We start from the raw sequence: 20,002 nt of genomic DNA, 5'->3' as shown, positions 1-20,002 counted from the left end.
TGGAAGGTGTAGCCATTTTCTTTCTTTACTTAAAATCTAATACTCCACGAGAATATAGTACTTACAAATTGACCTTGTAATCATGTGAAATAAGATGCCTAAGGTCATTCACCTCTTGATACGGTTTCATTCCTGGAGAAGAAAAAGCAAAGGAAAATCCAACTCTATCTCATCCTTGGTATTTCACCTTTTAGGTAGCACAGAGTTATGCCTGAGAGGGTTTCTGTTCAAATTATGCCTGAGATATTCTTTAGAAAGAACAGATCTTTTGAAACGAAAGTGAGCAATCGGATTTCAAAATTAAGTGCGGAAATAATCAGAAACATACGGCAGGTAGGCAATACCTCTGGCAGGCAGGCAACATCCGGCAGGCCTTCCCAGCGGTGCAGAAGCTCCATAGTAATAAAATAAAAACCTAAACCAAATATACGTAGTAGTCTTTTTATCACATTGCCTCGAAAAGAGTTTGGAAGAGGAAGGAAGAAAACTAACACTTTAAAGATTTACGCTGTCATTCAAAGTCTCGCTGTTGATGGATGAAAAACAGGACATTCCTGTGCCTCTCCCCCCAAAGTCTCTGGAGCTCAGGTGTGGGGCTGCCGGTGTTACTGTCCTGTCACAGCTGTCTGTGAGGCTGCCACATGCCCAGTCTATGGAGCCGTAGGATGCCCTCGATGATCGTCAGATGCCAGCGAACACGAGTGAGAAAAAAAAATCTACCAGTGCAAAGGAAAAGTATGGACGTAAAATCTTCATAAAATAGAATTTCATATTTTATGCATGTAGATACACATTATGGGAAAGGAAATGAAAGTTTCCATGTTGTCAAAAGTTAAAGCGAAAATATCAATAAAAAAGTTGAGCTTTTGCAGAACCTGAGTAAAAAATTCTCAATTTTTTGAGGCTTGTGTTTGATATTTCGAGTGTTCTGAGGGGGTGGGGAGAGGAAGTATGAATAATATCAGGGAGAGGAGAGAGAAGGAAAGAGCGTGGGCGCCTTGGGAAGAGGAGGCTTAGCCGAAGTTGCGCAGAGCTAACCTGAACATGTCATTGGGGCACACCCAAGCATCATTGGCATTCTTTAGTAGAAATATCCGGTGGAATCCCATGATGGGGTTTTCATCAGCCTTTAGCTGCCCCACCACCATACTGAGTATACAGCTGTCAGGGGTGGGCTGGTGGTCCTGAGCTGTGATGCTGTGCTGTATTTTCTGAAATGGAAGACTAGACAATTTCTCCCCCATGGCAGCTTTGCCTTGGAATTGCTGTCCTTCCCATGTAAGGAAAGATGCATCAATATACATTGCTCCTAACTGACTTATGTCATTGTCAAATAACTGGTAGTAATGTTGCACAAAGCTGGATCCAATGTGCCCCCAAATCGGCTTGTCTCCCATTCTGGATCCTCACCCAGCAGCAGAAACAGACTGGGCACGATGGCAATGGCGGTGGCGGCATCCGAACTCTGTCCTAGACTGACTGTCTCCCCGCCACCCCACCTTCCCTCTCCCATCTGAGCCCTGGGACAATCAGGATATAGTGCAAGGATTCTATGTCTTATAAGAGGCATTGAATGTTGGGTAATGTTAAAGGGTCACCCTTTAATTTTTTTTAAGGGTTTAAATGAATTCTTCTTTAAAATGGGACATTTTATTTATTCAAAATGAAATTTAATGCATCTGTAAAAGTTTATTTATAAAAATTTTTAAATATGATTCCCAGTGTTTCATCTCCTTCTTTTCTTTTAAATCCCTTCCTTTCTCCACCCTCCCCTTACCTTCTCTTCATTTTCTTTCTCTTCCCTTTCTTTCTTCCTGGCATCATTCGACTTTTCTATATCTTTCCAAAATGTGACACTCATTCAGATGTGTCCCCAAAATGATAGAGTAGAGTCCAAGTGATTCCTTTCCTTTTTCTGGACATTTTGCTTCTCAGTACAGTCTAGGATAGACAGATTTTTGAAGGTCCTCTGACATTGTTGACTCACTTTGAGGTTGCAGTCCACTAAAAGTCACAAATCCTTTTTTTGCTTTCCTTTGGCCAATTACTGTTCCTGTATTCTATGTTCATGAAGCTACTGTTTTTAATCTGAGGAACCTTTCATAATCATTACTATAGAGTTTAATCTTATTTGATTTTTTTCCCTTTGTTCTTTCCTAAGTATCAAATTTTCTTAAATCTAAACTTGGAAGCAAACTCAAAAGCCATTTAATCCAAATTCTTTGTTTTACAGATGAGAAACCTGAGATCCTTGGAGATTAAATGACATATTTCAGGTCACCCAAATTGGAGATACCAGAGGAATGATCTGAATTTGGATCCTCTGACCCTAGATCTAGTGGCAATGCTACTCTGTAATGCCACATCAGCATATAATTCCTCAACTATCACTCAAAGCTTTATGTTACTGAAGACTTGACAAGCATGGCATCTGTGCCTTGAATCAGATTGTTGATCAATACATTTCTTTGGGAGTAATGACTGACTATTTCGTTGCACCAGGCTAAGCTTGGGCAATGTGGACTGCATGAGCATTCCCTTTCATACACAAGAACTGTAGGAAAACATGCTACCTCTTTGACTATTCAGTCTTAGGCTCCTTTGTTGAATCATCATCCCTACTATGGCTCCCTAAGTGTAGGTATACAGGCAGTTAGATAGCACATTAGATAGAATGATGAGCCTGGAGTCAGAAAAATCTGAGTTCAAATCTGGCTTCAGAGACTCACTACTTGTGTGATCCATGGTAAGTCACTTAACTCTATTTATCTCAGTTCCTCATCTGTAAAATGAGCTGGAAAATGAAATGGCAAGCTACTCCAGTATCTTTGCCAAGAAAATCCCAAATGGGGTTATGAAAAGATTGAAATAACTTAACAGCAACAAAATGTAAGTATCCCCCACAGCATTGTCTTGATTTATCTCTTTTTTTCTCTACTGACTCTCTTGGTGATCTCATTAGTTCTCATCATTTCAATTTTCTAGATATATTATTTTATTCAAATGTTTTTCAGATCTAAATATCCACTACTATTTTCTATGCTGAACTCTAGTCTTACATCACCAACTCTTTATTGAACATTTCCAAATGGATATGCTGTGGACACTTCAAACTTAACACACCTAAAACAGAAGTCAATATCTATCATCCCCAAAGCCACTCTTTCAAATTGTCCTCTTTCTCTTCAGGGAATAAAATCTTTGTAGTCACCCACGCTTGTGAACTTGGTGTCATCCTCAATTCCTCAATTTCCCTCATTTCACATACATAATTAGTTGTCAAATCTTATTATTTCTATCTCCACAACATGTCTTAGTTGAATCCCCTTCTCTCTACCCACACAAAAATTATCCTACTTAAGGCCTTCATCACTTTTCTCCTTAACTATTGCAATAGCCTCCTAAACCATCCTTCTCCCTTAAGTCTCTGTTCTTCAATTCATCTTCCACACAGCTGCCAAAATGAATTTCCTGAAGCGTGTTTTACAGCATCTTACAAATTTAGTAAATTGCAGTACCTCCCTATTACCCCTCAGATCATACACAAGCTTCTTTGTTTCACATTTAAAGCCCTTCCCAACCTAGTTTCACTTGATGTTGTATCTTTTTTTTTAATACACTGCACACCTTTCACACACTCTCTATTCTAGCAAATTGACTTGTGTTTCCTCACATATAACGCCCTATTTTCCATCACTGTGCCTTTGTGTAGACTGTACCCCCCCCACACTAGAAATGCATTTCTCCCCTCCTTTGAATCTTAGAATTCAGTTTCCTTGAACGATAACTTCAGGTTCTACTTTCCACAAGAAGCTCTTCCTGACCTTTCCAGATGTTAGTGCCGTCAATGCAAATTACCTTTTATCTATATTATATCAACTTTCCATTAATTCATTGGTTAGTTGTTGGTTGTTGTCCTTCATTCTCCAAGAGGACTAAAATGAATCACTATGTTAGAGTCAAGTTACAATGTGTTCCACTGTAGGTGATCAGACCAATATGAGCTTAGAATATGCTACCACAGGTCAGACACAAATAGTCCATGTGATCATTTGAGATGGATTCTCTAAATTTGCGCATCTTGCATTTCTTTTGAGCTACTTCAATTCTGCTTTGTTCACAGAGCACAGCATCTTTTCTGATAAGATATATACATACATACATGATATATTACATATACTTTACATCTAATTTTTATGTATACTATATGCCCTGACGTGATGTCAGCTCTTTGAGGATATTCTGGTTTTTGCATACACAGGTCCCGGCATAGTTTCTGACACATAGTAGGTACTTACTAAATAATTTTTGTTTTGTTGCTTGATTAATTCAGTCTGACAGCACCCTCCTGAAGTAGGTAGGGTGAATATTATTATCTTCATATCCAGAGAAGAAAACAGGAAACTGGAAAAGTTAAGTGACTTGCACCTTTATATTGGATTCCATTTTATAAGGTTAAACTACTACAGTTAGGTGGCAGAGATGGGATTTGAGCTCAGCTCTCTTGAATTGTAGCTCAGTGCATTTTCCATTATACCACACTGCCTCTATGATTCTAGAGTAGGAGGGCTCCTTATAGTCCAAGTGCAAACTATTCTGTTCGTAAGAGACACTCTATGGAGTCAAGATCTTATTACATAGTCCATTATGGTAAGTTTTATAATGCATTAAAACACTTGGAGAGTACAGCTTAGGAAGTGTGCATTACAAACTTAGAATCAGTTCAGTTCAGATTTGACCAGAGAGTAAAAGACCAGTAGAGAGCACAACCATCTGTATGCTTTACAACTACTTTTTAAAGAGTTTTTTAAGAGACCTGGCTGCTTGGAACTGCTGGGGAATAAAGTTAGTGGTTTGAGATGTTTTAAATCTTGTAATAGAATAAAAGGTGAAATTTCCCTTCAAGCACTTCATTCTACTTTCTTTAAGTCCTCTGGAAAACCCCCAGGATATTACAATATATTAGAAAGCTTGTGGTTACAAACACTGTAACATTCAGGTTTCACTCACTCATAACTTCCCAATAATATATCCTTTTGAGTTGAAATTTTCCATGCTAACACTGAGCCTAAAGAGTTGTTTTTTTTCTATGCCTTTGGGAAAGCTTGTGAAAATCTATATTTTGCCATTTTGAAGTTACCTGAAAATAACAAAGGCCATCCTTCTTCCACCCTGAGAGAAATTTCAGATTTTTGAGGGCACAGTTAATTGCTAAATGGCCTTACTACCAAATCTCAGAATTTCCACCTTAGCAACTAAGCCTCCTGACTCATTTTGAAAAAGTAACCAAACTTTCATAAACAATTAAAAGGAATATATTTTCAACTATTGGGATGCATTTAACCTTTAAATGAAATGCAGAATAACAGTGGATATAAAGCTGGGGCATGGAGTCGGGAATATCTGGGTTCATTCCTTGCTTCTGGCATACATTATCTATGTGAAATTAGGGGAGTTACTTAACCTTTTAGTGCCCCAGGCACCAACAACTCTATATTATGTACAAATTTCAAACTTGGATTAGTATAGAGAATTTCCATATAAAAAAGGTCTCATACTGAAGAAATCACACCTCTAAACCAAAAACAAAATAAAACCATCCCATGGAACAGTTTATCAAAAACCGAACACAAAACTGCCCTGATGCAAGTAAAAACAACAACCAACAAAAACCTTAATCAAACAAAAAATATATAAATTTTGTTGCTATTAGTAGTGTTTACCCAAATTCTAAATGAATGAATAACAATTAACCAATTCAGATGGAAATATTTTGGCTACATAATGAAAAATTTTCAGTTTCTTAGACAAAACAGTAGGTACATAGTAAGCTTTTCATTTAAATATTGGGATGCTGTGAATTTGAACACACATATGTACATACCTATGTGTGCATATATGTATGTGTATATATGTGTATAGTGCTAATTTCATTTAATCTTATCTATTTTTATAATTAATTTATATATTTTTGGTTTTAACATTCATTTTCACAAGATTTGAAGTTCCAAATTTTCACCCCATCTCTCCCATCCCCACACCCCAATATGGCATGCATTGTGATTACCCCTTCCCCAGTCTGTCCTCTGTTTTATCTCCCCTCCTTTATCCCCTTCTCCCTTACATTTTTGTAGGGCAAGATAGATTTCTATACCCCATTGCCTATAGATCTTATTTCCCAGTTGCATGTAAAAACAATTTCTAGCATTCATTTTTAAAATTTTGAATTCCAAATTGTCTACCTTCTTACCTCTCCACCCACCTTCATTGAGAAGGCAGGCAATTCAATATACATGTGTAGTTACGCAAAACACTTCCATAATACTAATATTGTGAAAGATTAACTATATCTGTCTTGGGCTGGTGATTTGTTTCACTGCATCATTTTGTAGGTTCTGCAGGTTTAGAATTTGTTTAGAGCCATATTTTATAGGTATTTGCAGGGGTTTGAGTGGAGAGCTCAAGCAGGTCCACCATCTTGGTTCCACCCACCACAATCTTGTCTGTTTCTATTGTTGTCTTGTCTACTCCAACAAAAGAAAGATAATTACATAACCCAATCTCAAAAAAAAAAAAATATGAATGAGGCATAAATGAATTTCCAGTGTCCAGGGAGAAGGCATTCTCTGATGAATTTGAGTGCATTCTATCAAATATTCAAAAAATAATTAACTCTAGTAATATATACATTGTTAGTAAATATAGAAAAAAAGAAGGTATATAGTAGTTCTATGAAAGGAAAGGATCATACATAGTTGATAACTATTTACTGGTTATCATGAACTATTTTGACATGTAATTTATTATAACATGCTCAAGAATCTAGCTGAGTTTTGAAAAGATTTTGAAATAGTATATAATCTTAAATTTTTCTTGAAAATTGTGGGAGGACATTTCATAAATATTATTTAGAAATCATATTTAAACAGTGTAGGAAGTAAAAAGAGGTATTTCTCTTCTGGACTGGATTCTTCCTGATTAGTAGAACCTGGAGAATAAATTTGAATTGATTGGAACCTTAGGGCAAATAATCACTTGTTTATAAACTGTATGATAGAACATAGGGAGGAAGAGCATATCTGAAATATTTTGAAGATTCATTGAGAGGAGAGTTCAAGGGTTCAGTGAAAAGATATACAATATCTACTGGCCTCTTATTTGGAAGGGTAAGTCAGTCCCAAAGAGATGGAAAGAACTCAGTCATCAAATTATATCACAAAATTATATCACAAAAAATTATATCACAAAAATAATTGTGATGAAAAGGCAAAAGAAAAATTGCCTAATGATGTAGATATAAAGAAATCTTCCTAACAAACTAAAATTTTATACAGGCTTACATAGATGATACAAAGACAAATAAATAAGGTAACAAATTCAGTAGAGTAGTATTGTTCTGTAAGAATTGTACAAGAAGTATTTAATCCCATAGAAAATCTCAAGAAAAACAACCAAAGGGAAAAAAAAAATGTTTTCCTTATTTGGCTAGCTTTTAGCTAGGTAAGAAGCCAGGGAAAGGTAAAATGAGTGACACTACTGTTGATTTTCATGTATATGATAATAAGGGAAGAAGATCAACCATTCAACCATGATTTTATGTCTGTTTTCTTTGCCAAGTAAGATTTCTTTGGAATGGGAAGGGTAGAACAAAACTAATTAGCAAGGAGTGAAAAATCAGTGTAAGTGGGGAGACTGTCAGAAGGCAATTACTCTCTATGATTTCAAGTCATGGGCCTGGAATAACTATATGTGTGTCTATTGACAGCCCTGATACATAAAACTGATGGACTATTGGAAATCTTTTTAACATTTGGAGAATAGGAGAAATATAGCCAGAGTAGAGAAAGGTAACTGGTATTCTAGTTTTAAAAAAAGAAAGGGTAAAAGGAGGATTCTGCCAATTACAGAACAGTGAATTTGACCTTTATTCTTGACCAATTTTTGGACCACATTATTAAATGTTTGTTGTGTTTGTCCTTCATTTTCTTTTTTTTTTAAATGAATATACTTTTTATTTGACATTTTGCACTCAATTATAGCCCTTTACTTTCCTAGTTAACTGTTTAACCAAGTTATTTTTTAATGAAAATTTGATTTTTTGCTATATTAAGTAACTTTTTCCTAAATTTTGGAAGATTTATTGACTCTGCAAACTTTTGGCAAAGAAAGAGAATTGTATAAGTGCTATTGTCTCATATTTCATACAATATACAAACAGAAGCAGAATGACTAATTAAAAATCAAGAAAAGATTCTCAAACAAATAAACCTAGGAATTATACCTATGTCGAGAAAAGAGTTTCGTGGCAAATTACAAATTAACACTGGATTTTTAATGGAAGTCATCCAAAATTAACATTTCTTGATTCAGAAGTCTTGGGATCCCCCAAGAGCCTAGAAGTTTCTAGATAAGGCAGTTAAATTCAAAACTAGTATATACATTCACAAAGGAAGTACAACATTTTTGGTTATCTCAACAATCTAACTCACTGGAGAAATCCTAATGTGAAAAATAAGCCATATTATGAAACAAGCCATAAATAAGCACCCTAAGAAAAAATGAACAGGACCAGATGGATTTACAAATGAATTCTACTAAACACTTAAGGAACAAGTATTTCCAATACAATGTAAATTTTTTGGACAAATAGGCAAAGCAGGAGTTCTACCAAATTCCCTATATATATGTGCTGGTACCTAAACCAGGGAGAAAAAAATCAGAGAAAGAAAACTATAAAACAATTTCCTTAATGAAAATCAATGCAAACTAATATCAAAAATGCTAACAGGGAGATTATAGCAATATATCATAAAGATCATACAATATGACCCAGTGGGATTTATTCCAGGAATGCAGGGCTGATTCAATACCAGGAAAACTATCAGGGTAATTGACCACATCAATTACAAAAAACAACAAAAGTAATTTGATTTTCTCAATAGGTGAAGAAAAAACTTTTGTCTAAATACAACCTTCATTCCAATTAAATAAAACAATAGAAAACACGGATTAAGTTTACTTTTTCTTAAAATGATAAGTAGCTAACCATTAGCAAGAATTATCTGTAATGGGTATAATATGCCAGAGGGCTTTCCAATAGGATTAGGGGTGAAGCAAGGATTCTCATTATCACTACTATTATTTAATATTGTTCTGGAATTGGTAGCTACAGCAATAAAAGAAGAAAAAATAAATTGAAGAAATGTGAATAAACAATGAGAAAACATAACCATCTCTCTTTTCAGATGACTTGGTGGTATACTTAGAGAATCAACTAAAAACCAGTTGAAATAATTAACAACTTCAGCAAAATTGTGGGATAAAAAATAAACCCACATAAAACATCAGCATGTCTATATATTGCCTAACAAAGTCCAGCAGGAAGAAACAGAAAGAGAAATTCCATTTAAACAGCTATAGGTTAATATTAAATACTTGGGAGTCTACTTGCCAAGACAAACTCAGGAACTATATGAACACATCTACAATACACCTTTCAAACAAATAAAGTCAGATCCAAGTAATTGGAGAGATACTAAAGAGTTATTGTTCCTGAATATGTCAAGCAAATATCATAAAACTGATCATTCTAACTTGATTTATGTATATATGCCACAACAATAAATTTAGCAAAATATTTTATAGACGTAAAAAAAAATAGCAATTCATCTAGAAGAATAAAAGGTCAAGAATGTTAAGGGAATCAATAAAAACAATAATATGAAAGAAGGTAGCTTTGTAGTACCAGGTCTCAAACTATATTACAAACTGGTAATCACCAGCACAATTTGGTATTGGCTAAGAAATAAAGTGGTGGATTGGTGGAATAGATTATGTACACAGTACACAGCAGTACATGACCATAATAATCTATTGTTTGAGAAGCTCAAAGATCCAATATTTGGAAACAAGAAATTACTATTTAACAAAAACTGCTGGGAAAATCAGAAATCAGTTTGGCAGAAACTGAATATAGCCAACATCTCATATTCTATACTAACATAAGGTCAAAATGGACACATTATTTATACATAAAGGGTGATAGGATAAGCAAATTAAGGGATCATAGAATATTTTACCTGTCAAACTTATAGATAAAGGAAGAATTTATGATCAAATAAAATTGGGGATATTATAGGATGAAAATGGGTAATTTTTATTGTATCAGATTAAAAAGTGTTGAAACAAATACAACCAATATAGTCAATATTAGGAGGAAAGCAAGAAACTGGAGAAAAATTGCACCACATTTCTATAATAAAGGCCTCATTTCTGAAACATATAGAGAACTGAGTCAAATCAAAAGATATGAAGAGGCAGATTTCAGAAGAAGAAATCAAAGTTATCTGTAGTCATAGAAAAAATTATCTAAATCACTATTGATGAGAGAAATACAAATTGAAACAATTCTGAGGTACCACCTCATGCCTATCAGATTGGTTAATATGACAGAAAAGGAAAATGATGAATATTGCAGGGGATCTAGAAAAATAGGAACACCAATACCCCACTGTTTGTGGGGTTGTGAACTGATCTAACCATTCTGGAGAGGGAAATTTGACCAAAGTACTGTAGAATTGTGCATACCCTTTGATTCAGAAATACCTCTACTAGGTCTGTATCCCAAGGAGTTCAAAGAAAAAGAACTGGCTCAGATTCTTTGAGAGTCTGGGCAATGCCCAGATTCAATCTGGCCCACTTGTCAGTACAAGCATCACAGAGGAGGGGGTTCTTAAAATCCTGTCCTCCCAACAGTTATTCTAATAAATCTTATCTCTGGCTGAAAGAAAGCTTGAGTCAAATTCATTTGATTGCATCCCTTGCCCTTGAATTTTGGGGTCCTAGCACCCCTAGACCTCAACAATGAGACCCACCTCCCAGATTGTTTTGCGGATCAACTGATAAAGTAAATGTGACGTGTTTAACACAGTGTCAGGCATATGGTAAGCAGTACGTAAATGTTGACGATTGTTATTATTATAGCCATTACTTCTTTAATTGAATAGAAATACTCTGTACTTGATAATTCTAAAGTGGATTTTGCATGTGATTAATATAAAATGAGAGAGATGATTAAAATAAATATTTTTCTATGGGATAATTTGGAAATGCATTCAACTGAATTGATCTTATCTGACTGGTAATAAGTTTGTTTTTTGTTTTAAGTACATGATATTGTATACATTACATTCTCTTATATTGTGAAATCTGAAAGACCATGGTATCAGAAATGCTATTAGAAAAATAACTTTTAAAAACCTGGATGCTGTTAGATTATGAATTGAACTTTTAAAAGAATATAAAAGGTAGATATTTGAAAACTGTTAAATATCTAATGGAGTATACTTTGTTTTAAAACAAGAATAGAAACAATAAGTTTACAGTAAAAAAAGAAAAACGTATCTATATGCACAAAAATATATTTATAGCAGCTATTTTGATGATGGCAAAGAACTGGGAATTCATCAATCTGGGAATGGTTAAACGAATTGTTGTATATGATTGTAATGGAATACTATTGTGCTATAAGAAATGATGAGTGAGATGCTTTCAGAAAAAAAAAAAATGTCTGGAAATTCTTTCATGAACTGAGGCAAAATAAAGTGGGCAGAACCAGGAGAATAGTGTGTGCAATGACAACAATATTGTTCAATGATCAGCTATGAATGACTTAGCTATTCCAAGAAATACAATGATCCAAGAAAATCTCAAAGAACTTATGCCGAAAAATGCTGTCTACCTCAAAAGAAAGAACTGGTAGAGTTTGAATGCAAATTAAAGCATCTTTTTTTTTTGTTTGTTTTATTATTCTTGTTTTTTTCTTTGCATTTTCTTTTGCAATATGCTAATATGGATATGTTTTGCATGACTGCACATGTATAATCTATAACAAATTGCTTACCCTGAACAAAGGAGGGAGGACAAGAATATGTAACTCATAATTTAAAAAAAAAATATAACTTTTTGTTTGCATGTAATTGAGAAAAAATAAAATGTAAAAAATAAAAATAAACATGATATATCTATGGACCTACATTGTAGTCTAAATGAAGCTAATTGAAGCATTTTTCCCAGATTCAATTCTTTTTTCCCCCAAGAACCTGTGTGTGTGTGTGTGTGTGTGTGTGTGTGTGTGTGTGTGTGTGTGTGTATGTATGTGAGCTATTGAAGGAAGGTAAAATGAAGCACAGAAACAGCAAGAATAGCTGTAAAATTGAAATGTATGTCCATTAAGCAACAAATAAATTGCATGAACAGGATGTGCAACTTGATCTGACATACTTTTAATCTGTATATTCTAGTTACATGAAGTTTTCTTCCCTTGATTTGGCATACTCATAAAGATCTCATTTATAGCTTGTTAACTAGAATGTTTTTTTAAAATGAAATTCATAAAAATCACATATTTATAGTAGTGGTAATTATAAGACTATTATAAGTTATAAGGTAAGATTATTGATTCCAACCCCCTCATTTACTAGATGAGGAAACTGAGACCCAGAATGACTAAATGATTTGCTCAGGATAACATCTGTTCTTCCTATTGCTGCTTCTCCTGGTCTACCAAACAGCACCACCAAAGCCCATACTTTGGAGGAGTAAGTAAATTGGTTTTGTACTCCTGGGGACCATGTAGCCTTATCTTCATTCTGACCATTTTTGCCTGCTGCTGCTCCACCCAACCAATATCTTAACTCCTCCATGCTTCTACCATATCACTCTAAGAGTAGTAATCAAGTTGCAGTTACCAGGACCCCTAGAAAGGCTACACCAGAGATTGACCTATTGTTCCATTGATCATCTTGCTGACTTCTCAGGTCCTGATTTCCTTCCCTGACCACTACAACCTAATATGTATTATATTGTTCTATTAGAATATAAGCCATTTGAGGGCAGGGGTTGTCTCACTGCTTGTAGCTCCACTTTAACACCATCTGCCTCAGTTTTCTAATAGATAAAATGGGGATAACAATAACACTAATCTCTCAGTGTGATTGTGAACATAAAATGAGAAAAAAATTGTAAAGCAATTTGTAAAACTTGAAATATTCATCTCATAGTATAATTTATTAAATTTCTTTTTCCTTCCTCCCTCTCTTCTTTCCTTCATTCCTTCCTCCCTCCCTCCCTTCCTTCCTTCCTTCCTTCCTTCCTTCCTTCCTTCCTTCCTTCCTTCCTTCCTTCCTTCCTTCCTTCTTTCCTTCTATTAACAAATAAGGAATTTGGATTCAAATTCTAACTTCTAATCTAATACTTTCTTTATTATCTCATGCTATTTCTCAAGGTACTGGGGAATACAAGAGAGGAGCAGGAAAGGGAGTGTTCCATTTGCCATTCTTGATGTTAGTATAATTACACAGTTTTAAGAGACTTGGTTAGGCCCTGATTAGGTAATACATGTAAAATGAATGTCTCAGGAGCAGAAGCAGAACAAGCCACGACCCATGATTAGTTAGTGTTACATAAATTGATAGTGAAGATTCCAATTTCATGAGCTTGTGAAGTATCACAGAACAAATAAAATCACAAGATTTAGCATATATAGAAACCTTAAATGCAGTATGATTCAGCCTACATGCTTCGTACATGAGGGAATTCAAGCTCAGAGGGGTTAAACAGAGATAGAAATAAAGCTAAAATTTGAACACAACTCAGTGAAAAGGTGGAAAGGGGAGCCAAGACAGTAAAGTAAAGGCAGAGATTCATCTGAGTTCTAAATTCACCTCCAAACAATTTTAAAATAATGCCTCAAAATGAATTCTGGATTCCTAGAACCAACAAAAGAACAGAACAAAATAATTTCTATGCCAAGGCAACTTACATGATTGGCAGGAAAGGTTTTTCTCTCTGGGTTAGGAGTGGAGTGCAGTTCAGGACAAATTGTGTCAGCATTAGCACTAGCAAGCTAGCAGCAGTCCTTTGTGGAGACCGAATCAGCATCAACAACTTCTTGAGTTCTTAGCTCAAAGACTGTAAAAAGGTTGAACCACTGATCAGAAGGAGATTATAGAGGACCCTTTGCTGGCACTGGATGCAGGACTCTGTTGCATTTCCCATACATGGTTCCTGGTTGCAATACCAGGCAAGAAGGGACACTAGAAAACTAGAGCATGAAAACAGAGGAGAACAGGGACTCTGGTCATACTTTGGGAATGGAAAAGAATGTTTTTGATCACTTACCATATCTCTTCTTAGATCATACTACTTTGGAACAGCTGAAAACTTACAATTGCCCAGAACTAGCTCTGATAACAGAAGCACAAAATAACAACAACAACAATAAAGAAGTCTGAAGCTTCATACAGTGACTCCTACACTCTGGGAGTAGACCCCAATTTTAACACAAAGTTAAAAGCCAAGAAATAGGCTGAGAAAATAAGCAAACAACAATACTAAAAAAAATAACCTGGCAGTGGAAAATTGTGATGGTGATGGGTGATTTCACAACACAAACTCAGAAGAAGACATCAAAACTGCTACACCCAGAGTCTCAAAAAAGATGTGAATTAGTCTAAAGCCTCAAAATAATTCTTGGAAGAAGTCAAAAAGTATTTTAAAATCAAAGAAGAAAGACAGAGGGAAAAACTGGGGAAAGAAATGAGTAATTCAAGAAAATCCTAGGGAAAAAAGTCAACAACTTGGTAAAGAAGGCACAAAAATACTGAAGAAAATAATGCCTTAAAAAGCAGAAGAGGCCAAATAATTTTTAAAAAGCACATAAATCAGAAGAGAAGGAAAATTCTTAAAAGGAAGAATTAAACAAATGGAAAAGGGAGCACAGGAGCTCTCTGAAGAAAATAATTCCTTAAAAATTAGAATTGGGCAAGTGGAAGCTAATGACTCCATGATAATCAAGAAATAATAGAATAAAATCCGAAAGGAAAAAGAAGAAAATGTGAACTATCTCATTAAATAAAAAATGACAGACCAAGGAGAAATAATTTAAGTATTATTGGACTACCTGAAAGCTATGATTTAAAAAAAAAAAAAAAAACAAGGTTAGACCTCATATTTCAAGATATTATCAAGGAAAACTGCTCTAATGCTCTCAAACTCAAGGGCAAAATAAAAATAGAAACAATCCACTGATCACCTCCTGAAAGAGATCTCAAAATGAAAACTCCTGGGAACATTCTAGCCAAATTCCAGAAACCTTCAGTCAAGGAGAAAATGTTGTAAGTAGCCAGAAATAAATATTTCATACATTGTGGAGACCCAGTCAAGATAACACAAGATCGAGCAGCTTCTTCATGAGTATCAGAGGGCTTGGAATGCAATATTCCAGAAGGCAAAGGAAGTAGAATCAAAACCAAGAGTTAGCTACCCAACAAAACTGAGTACAATTCTTTGGGGGTGGGGTGGTGGCTTGGAAATAGATATTTAATGAAATAAAAGACTTTCAAGCTTTCCTTTTGAAAAGACCAGAACCAAACAGAAAATTTGACTTTCAAATACAAGATTCAAAAGAAGCATAAAAGGTAAATAGGAAATAGAAATAATAAAGAATTCAATAATTTTAAACTGCTTACATTCTTTGAGAGGAAGATGATACTTGTAATTCCTAATAACACTCCTATCATTAAGGCAGTTAGAAGGAATGTACATAGACAGAGGGCATGGGTGTGAGCTGAATATAATGGGACTATGTCTCCAAAATTAAGGTATGAGGAAGAGGGATGTACTGGTAAAAGAGGGGAAGGAAAAGGTAGCATGGGGCAATTTATCTCATAGAAAAGAGTCATGAAAAACTTTTATACTGGAGGGGAAAATAGGAGGGTGGTGAGGAGCTCTTGAACCTTACTCTCATCAGAATTGGCTCAAAAAAGGAATAATAAATACACTCAGACATATATAAAAAATCTGTCTTACCCAACAGGGAAGCAGGAGGAGAGGAAAACAAAAAATAGAGGATGATAGAAGGGGAGGGCATATTAGGAGGTAATTGTGAGGAGCAAAACAATTTTGAGGAGAGACAGGGAAAGACAGACAGACAGACTGAGACAGAGAGACAGAGGCAGAGACACAGAGAGAGAGATAGAGAGAGGGGAGAGAGAGGGGGGTAGAAAGAGAGAGGTGGAAAGAGAGGGGGGAGAGAGAAGGGGAGAGTGAAAGAGGGGGGAAAAGGGGGGAAAGTAAAAGAGGGGGAGAGAGGGGGGAGAAGAGAGAGGGGGAAAGACATAAAGGGGGAGAGAGAGAAGGGAGGAGAGAGAGGAAGAAAGAGAGAGGGAGAGGGGAAGAGGAAGAAAGGGAGGAGAGAGAGGGGGAGAAGGGGGACAGAAAGAGGTGAAGAGAGAGAGCAGGGAGAGTGAGGGGGGAGTGAGAGAGAGAAACTGAAACTGAGGGAAAATCAGAAGGAGGGAAAGACATAGTAATCATAACTTGTGACAAAAAAATTGAACAAGTTTATCTGGTAAAAAATATCTAGTCTCATTATTCAAATATATAGAGAATGGAGTTAAATTTATAAGAATACAAGTTATTACCTTTGTAATAAAGGGATAATGGGTATGACCAGGCAGTTTTCAGTTGAAGAAATCAAACCTATCTCTAGTTATATGAAAAAATATCCAAAATCTATTGATCAGAGAAATGCAAATTAGAGCAGCTCTGAAGGACCGCCTCACACCTATCAAATTAGCTAATATGACAAAGAAGGAAAATAACAAATGTTGGAGGGGATGTGGGAAAATTAGTATACTAATGTACTATTGGTGGCGTTTATTCTATCAACTCTGAATATTGACCTCCTCAGCTTCCTTTAAGTCTCAACTAAAATCTCACTTTCTTCTGCAAGGCACTTCCAACCTTTCTGAATTCCAGTGCCTTCCCTAGGTTTTCTCCTATTTATTCCTTAAATAGCTTGCTTCATACACATTTTGTTTGCATGCTGTCTCCCCCATTAGATTGCAACCTCTTTGAGGGCAAGGTCTATCTTTTGCCTCTTTTCATATCCCCAGTGTTTAGTACAGTGCCTGCTACATAGAAGGCTCTTCATAAATGATTATTGATCAATTGATGTGCTTTCCACTACACCTGGTTTGGAAGAAGGAAGCTCTAGTGCATTACAGGATTTCTAGGACATCCTGAGAAACTTAACTGTATATTCAGAAGATATAATTTACCTGCAATATAATTAACTTTATGAGAACCTGATGTGTTTTATTATTTCTGCGTTTATTTTATTTTTTCATGTTACAACTAGCCAGAGTAAATCTTTAACAATCTGCTTAAAATGATGTCATGTTCTCCAGATATGGTATCAAAGTGTCATCTTAGTACTCTTTGGTTTTCCTTGTGCACATTTAACATGCTTGCTTTAAAATCTAGCCCTGCAGGACCATTTCTTTCTTTCTTTCCCTTCCCCCTGTACGACATTGTATTGCTTTTCAGGACTCTATTTAGACTTTAAAAACTGCTGCTCTATGATCACCTTTACTCTTTCCCTTGGATTTGAAGTCTTAATTACAAGTAAGAAAAGATAATTGGAAGTAACAACTTGTCATTTTGAACTAAGGTTTTATATTGTCTTTAGCCTGACAAAAAATATAGGGACTAAGCTGTCACCAAAGTTGAATTTTAGAAATTTTGACTTAAAAACCTCCCTGAAACATCCATGACAGGTTACTTAATCACTGAGCAAGTGTTTGAGGTTCCAGCATTGCTCTTGCTATTATGTGAAATTCATATTTCTGGAACCATTCAGAGCATGCTGGGGAAATCTTATATCTAGATTCACAATAACTCAATATAGTAAATAATTTGGGACTAAGAATCATTTCCACAAAAAGGAACAGGGCAAGTGCTCTTAAATCAAAGATACATGTCTGTTTAAGATGATTGTACTTGGTACTATGGAATCTTTGTGTTATGTATAAAATTACAAGGAAAAACATTTTTTTTTATATTAAGTATGTTTAAGACAAACAAAAGCAATTTGGTTTGATTGAGCCAAGTAAATTAAAATGACAGAAATCAACATCTCTAACAAAATGTACTGTTAACCCATTATGCTCCAAATCATTCAGGTTGTCAATCTCTACATAAAATTGCATAGAATACTAACAAATACGTGCTATCTACCACCTCATAAATACAATCTCTGATTAGAATGACTGTGATAAATCAGAACTGTGTGAATAAATGATAAATTTAGGGTCATGTGATGAAAGACATGAAGAGCACCAGACTGACTAGTAATAACTAGGACTGAAGAGTTGAGCTCAGTAGGAGAAGGCATTTTTTATTATGTCAGAAAAGGGAAAGGTTATTTCTTTAAAAAAAAAAAAAAGATTATATAACATGAGGATCAGTCAGATACTATCAGCCTAGAGAGCCTAGAAAATCCAGAATTGTCTATGATATGTCTGCAAGGTAGGTTTAGAGTTGAAACCCTTGATCTTATCATCCAGTCAAGGCTAAAAGCATTTATTAAATGCTTTCTGTGGGAAGATCTCTGTGCTAAGCACTGGGGATACAAAATGAAGGAAAACAAACAAACAGAAGTAGTCTTTACTCTCAAGGAACTCACAGCATAACAGGGAAGAAAACACTTAAGCAACTATATATAAACAAGATATATATATATATATATATAGGGTAAATGAGCTAATCTTAGGGAAAGTCAGTAAGATTAAGGAGGACGAAAACAGGCTTCATTATAAGGTCAGATTTTAATTGGGACTTGGAGAAAGCTATGGATGCCAGGAGGCAGGGATGAGAAGAAAGAAAATTCCAAGCATGTCATACCTGAATAGTACTTAGATCTGGAAAATGGAATTTTGTGTTGGAGGAACAGCAAGGAGGCTAGTGTTACTGAATATCAGTGGGTACTGTGGGAGTTGTGTGGTAAGATGTAAGAAAATTGGTTTTAAAGGACATTTTGAGCCAAACTGATAATTTCTATTTCATTATGCAAGCAATAGAGAGTCCCTAGACTAGAGTTTATTTATTGAAGAAGGACGTGACAGTCAGGTTTTTACTTTAGGAAGATCAGTTTGAAATTAGGGTGGAAAATGGACTGGAGGGTGAAGAGACTTGAAGCAGGTAGACCTACCAGTAGATTATTGCAATACCCCATGCATAAGGTGACTAAGGATCGAACCAGGGTGGTGACAGTATCCTAACAAAGAAGGGAATATACAAAAAAGATGTTAGATAGAAAATACAGGAATTGGCAAGTGACACACATGTTCACAAAATCCAAAGTTCCTTTCTCTTATAATTTTAGTATGCTATCTTTACTTACATATTGACCTTTAACAATGTTCTTTGTCCTCATCATGACCTCGGTTCCTTCCACCCTTCAGTTTTTCTCAGATTATTTCAATCTAATCTAATCCCATAACACTTATTAAGTATTTACTATGTGTTAGGCTAGATACTAGGAATATAAATTGATAAAAACAAATAGTCCTGTCCCAAGGAGTTTACAATGTAAAGGTAGAGGCAACACATAAAAGGAGGCAGGAAAGTGTAGTTGGGGGAGATAGGACACTAAAGGGTATCTGGCATAATTTCATCGGGTTTCATAGAGTTGAAACTAGGCAGGTCAGCACAAAAGAAGCAAAGTGAAATGAGATGAGAGTCTAGTTTCTGCCCTCTATCAAGGAAGTTATTGGGAGGAGTTTGGTATTCTGCCCTCCAGCCCTCCAGTTAGAGGGGTTAGGAGGTTGAAGGAGGTGATATCAACTAAGGCCTGAATCTGTAGAGTAGAGATGAGTTTAGAATTGATGAGCTTATCCTGGGAGAGGCATCTTTCAGTTGAAGCCAGATAGGATAGCAGAAGCATTTTCTATTTCTTCTTTCCCCATATCAACCTCTATAACTCTCTACTAACTTCTACCTTAGAAATCCTTGTTTCCTTGTTCTATCACCAATCATACCTTTTCTAAACCTCAACCTTAGATTGCTCCTATTATCTGCTACCTTCCTTTCTATATACATGCTATTAAATGTAGCTACAGGAGAATACAAATATATACTAGTTGGGTCCACTATGAAT

General features: G+C 35.4%; 1 pseudogene; it reads right to left on the bottom strand.

Annotated features, from left to right (window-relative positions):
- Window positions 1-1,013: 1,013 nt before the first annotated feature.
- Window positions 1,014-1,397, bottom strand: LOC140498596 (nuclear transport factor 2 pseudogene; annotated as a pseudogene).
- Between the last annotated feature and the right edge of the window lie 18,605 nt (window positions 1,398-20,002).

The sequence above is a fragment of the Notamacropus eugenii genome, chromosome 4, assembly GCF_028372415.1.
Source record: "Notamacropus eugenii isolate mMacEug1 chromosome 4, mMacEug1.pri_v2, whole genome shotgun sequence".
NCBI classification, from domain to species: domain Eukaryota; kingdom Metazoa; phylum Chordata; class Mammalia; order Diprotodontia; family Macropodidae; genus Notamacropus; species Notamacropus eugenii.
The sequence above is the reverse complement of the archived record's forward strand: the minus strand, read 5'-3'. Positions and strand labels throughout refer to the sequence as shown.